This window comes from Seriola aureovittata, chromosome 18 (genome assembly GCF_021018895.1).
Source record: "Seriola aureovittata isolate HTS-2021-v1 ecotype China chromosome 18, ASM2101889v1, whole genome shotgun sequence".
Classification (NCBI taxonomy): Eukaryota; Metazoa; Chordata; class Actinopteri; order Carangiformes; family Carangidae; genus Seriola; species Seriola aureovittata.
The window spans coordinates 9,850,001-9,854,455 of record NC_079381.1 but is presented as its reverse complement, the minus strand read 5'-3'; the positions used below and the strand labels follow the sequence as shown (position 1 = coordinate 9,854,455).

At 37.6% G+C, this 4,455-nt stretch overlaps 1 long non-coding RNA gene across 1 annotated transcript in view; it reads right to left on the bottom strand.

Moving 5' to 3' along the window:
* Positions 1–269: 269 nt before the first annotated feature.
* LOC130186108 (uncharacterized) overlaps positions 270–4,455 on the bottom strand; it is a 60,333-nt gene continuing 56,147 nt past the window's right edge. The window contains exon 3 of the long non-coding RNA XR_008830247.1: positions 270–1,715. This is a non-coding gene — a long non-coding RNA (uncharacterized LOC130186108). The remainder of the gene's footprint in view (positions 1,716–4,455) is intronic.

The following is a 4,455-nucleotide window of genomic DNA, read 5'->3' as shown; positions in this document are numbered from 1 at the left end:
GGATACATATTCATCTCACTCTTCAAATATGCTAAAAAAAAAAGATAAGCAGAGCCAAATCTTTTTTCCTCCCTCCAGCAATGAGTTAATTTTCAGACTAAAACACCAGTCAGAAAACGAAAGAACAAAGCTGGAACAGAAAAGGCCCACGGAGCTGATGTCCATCTCATCCAGAGATGGCACAAAGCTGCCTGGTCGATACTTTTCACTTCAGCTCGACAAATGAATGGCACACACAGCAGCCAAACTTTCATTATTTATTTCTTCCCTTTTTTTCACCTCAGTGTTGTGTCTTTATTCTTCCTCCCATCCTGTTAGTCTTCTAACATGAACCGATATATTCCATAAAGGCAGAAATCAAACGACACAGTCATTCTTGATTTCCTTTTTTTTTTTTTTTTCACAAGATCCAAAAAGCTTTGTGACTTTTCTGACCACCCTGTAATACATGAACTCTAGAAACAGCGGAACCATTGTATGCTAATTTGGCCAATTTACATTCCCCATACAGAGGTAATACGCTACCAACTGAACCGCAGGTTTACTGAGGAAAATTCAAAATAAAAGGTAAAAGATTAATCTGATGGAAAGATAAAAGGTAGAATGGATGAAAGTGTCTCAAAACATGAAAACACATCACATAAAAACCTTGTCAAGATAAATGTGAGTAAGTTTTAATGCAATTTTTCCACTATAGATTTATTGTTATGATAAATATATAAAGTTTTTCACAGCAGGGTGGAGTGAGAAAAAAGAAGAAACTTTTTCTGCCCTGACTTGTTTCTTGTTTATGCTGTTTCACAAGCAAAATTAGCCTGTTTTGATTTGAAGAATAAAGAACAAGAAATGTCACTGCGAGGCGATATTTGGAGAGATTTGTGTTCAAATAAATAAAATATCAAAATGGCAGCAGGTCTTTTTCATAGAAGACACTTTGACATGCCACAGTAGGAAAAGCACAAGTGTAAATAATAAAAAATATCAATGGCCTTTTAGCTGCTCCCTGGTATTGTGCATGTTGACTCACTGTCACACTGTCAGGACTTACTGGGACACTTGACGGGAAGGTAGCATTGATTAATGTCATTAGTAACACCTGAGGTTTATCAGTGATGAAATGTCAAAATGTCTGCTGTGAAAAAGGCCTGTTGTATATGGAGAAAATACCACCAGCTATTGATTCTACTATTATTGTTTGTGACATGGACTTGTGGCCTCGTTCATGCACAGTCTATTACTCACACATTTGTGTATGGACAGTCGACGTGACAGCAGTCGTATTTGTGAAATGGGATTTTTATAACTAACTATTTTGCCCCACAGGTGTGTGTATGCATAAAAGGACTGTGCCAGTTCATGGGCTGCAAAGCTGAAAATTCATTGATGAGTCTGGATCCTTCCCCGCTGATGTTACCAAAAGACTTTTTCATCAAAAAGGTAAATGAAGCAAGTGAGTGCACAGAGAGTTAAATAACTGAACATGCCTTTTGTCCAGAGGTAGGGACAGAGCACAACAAAGAGTAAAACAGTCTGAGTGATGTGATGAAACCGGAAAAGTGCAGAGTTAGACTTAGTCGCTCAGAGTTTCAGCAGCTGATAAACCCACAGAGGGACACACAGGAGCTAATCAGCAACTTGTCCCAGCTGTTGGAGTGTGCAGGAAGACACTGGCATGTGGGAAGACATCTGGTGGGCAGGTAGGGAAAACAAAGAGCCTGGGGAGGAACAAGTAAGAAAAACGACTTTAACAAGTAATATATAAGAAAATAAAAGCATACACCCTACTGTTTATTACTGGTGTATATAATGTCCAACAGATCCCTCAACCATCACCTATGATAGCACTGACCAGGTAATAAAGGTAATAGAGACAAAACAGTTCCCTAAAGTCAGCATCACTTTCCTTCACTAATGTTAGTTGTTTGAACATAACAATACAATAATCATTTATGCCAAAGCACTTGTGACACTTGAACAAAGTGACAGGAGAGACAGCAAGAGGTAAGGCTGATCTGAGCTGATATTGATATCATTTTAAATTTGCCCAGCAGAGAGAAAAAGGGCCATGTTCATTTAACCTTTACTAATAAAGAGGGAGAAGAAATGACGGGCAGACAGAGAGAGAGGAAGATCAATGAATAGAGAAGAGTGGAGGAAAGACATCAACAGCAAAGACAGAGAGAAAGAAACAGAGATTTGCTCATCAAAGACGGAAAATACTTCATTATGGGCAGTCACAGGAAATGTGGAAGAGGAATGAACAGGAGACAAAAAGAAAGAGACAACCCCCCCCCCCCCCCCCGATCTGCTTAATTTCTGGCTACTTCACTTACTGTAAGTGTTTCTTAAAACCCGGTACTTAAATGATTCCATCTGTAGAATTTACTCAAAGGATCAGCTGAATGGCAGCGTAAAGTAGGCATAATTACAGCCAACTGATAATGACAAATTGGCCTGAACTTCCGAGAGGAAATGAATGTGAGAGAAGACTGTGGGTACAGTGAGTGAGATAACCCACAGATGGCAGAATTAAAATGAAGCTGTTAAAGTGCCTCCATTTATGCATAGTCCCAGTTTAAACTTGAGTCATCAAGCTTTTCTTAGAAATTAAAACAGTTTTTGTTGACGCAATCAGAACCGAATCAGGTTCTCTCTCGCTTAAAATCATAGATTTAAATTTGAATGCAGTTAAACGTTAACATAAAAAATGTTACCCAAAATGCAACTCGACAACAGACACCCATACAGTTCAGCAAGGTCCCAGAAACAGTGCTTTTGGTTTTAGTGGCCACATGAGGTACTGCAACTTCTCTGTTTGCCACAAGAAGCATTTTTCCAAACCATAACCAAACCATCCTGGCCCAGCGGGCAACCTGTGTCACATTTCTCTCTCCCTTGTTTCCTGCCATCTCTCTACTGGCGCTTTCTGATAAAGGTAAAAAACACCACAGAGTACCACCAAGCACACACAGTGTTGTCTGGAAGTATATTATACCCTGTCTTGATGCATCAGTCTTGCCATAGTTTGTATATTTTATGTTTCAGGCGCTAATATACTAAAGATTAAATATCACCACTTGAAATGACAAAACTCACAATGATGTATGTGAAGTAATAGCTGTAAGGCAGTACTGCTGCACTCCTAAGTGATTTTAATCACGTCTTCTTTTGATATTACTGCTCCCCGTAAAACTAAGATAATTAAGTCTAACAAAAGATCCCCAAGGATAAATGATCTGCTACACGAACATTATATGCCCCATTATATGTCTCTTAGCCTATCACTTCCAGGAGGAAAAAACCATGGCTGCAACCTATTCATCATGTTATTAATGCTCCACCTGCCATCTTTCTCATGATTTTGAGAAAAGAAGCATAAGATTTGAAAATCTTATGCTTCTTTGTTGACAAGACTGAAAATATTTGCCATATATTTTTTTACTCCTAATTCCATGAACAACTGTGATCAAATGCATTGTAAGACTTTGTAGACAGGCTGTAATATCCCAGATGAGACCCTTCACCAGCCTATTATTATAGCATATAAAAAAATGATTGGAACACTTAGCTCTGACTCGTTGGACGTTAGCACCTCACTCTATTGGCTGTGTAAAAATGACAAACCCCGACACCCTAATGTTAAATACAGCATCTTTGAGCCTTTTTCAGATTTCCCTTGATCATCACTATCAATGATACTCAAATAAGCTATATATATTCTGGGTTGTCCTATTGGAAGTTGATGTCCCAAGTCTTAAAATTAAACAACACAATACAAACCCAAATGTGTCCAATAATAGGTTACATTCATGCTCCTAAATTTGACACTCTAACTTTTATATTGTGAATATCATTAATTTCACTGGAGCAGCAGTAAGTATATCATTATACAAATAATTTGCAGAAAAAAAATCCCTGAAGAGCGTTTTTCAAAAGAAGTAAAATGATTTCCATGTCAGCTCTATCCAACTCTATTGATTAAATACCTTGTGTAGAAATTAGAGCACTATACTGAATGGAGTTGCAATCTCTTGGACAAGGAAATAAAAATCATCTTCTTTGAAGATGACGCGCTATTGTAATTATCTAACCTTCTGATCATGATTGCATAGTTTTGTTAACAATTATTAAAGATACAAGACAAAGAACATAACATTTCAATTTTTGTTGAGGACTGCATCAAACAAGACAGTTTTTCTTTTGAACTCCAGATGTCGAATTTCATTGGTACATTTTTTTTAAATAGCAAACACACTGCTCTTGCTCAGGACCACAATTTATTGTGTTATTATTATTTACTATAGTGACATTTTCCAACGCACCTGCACCTGAGACACGTGGATGTGCGAAAATCCTCATCGAAAAGATGAAGATGAGAAGAGGAAGAAAGAAAGGATGAAAAAAACCCACAAAAAAATCCCTCAAGGTCTGAGAACTAAAAATCCTTAATAAGGA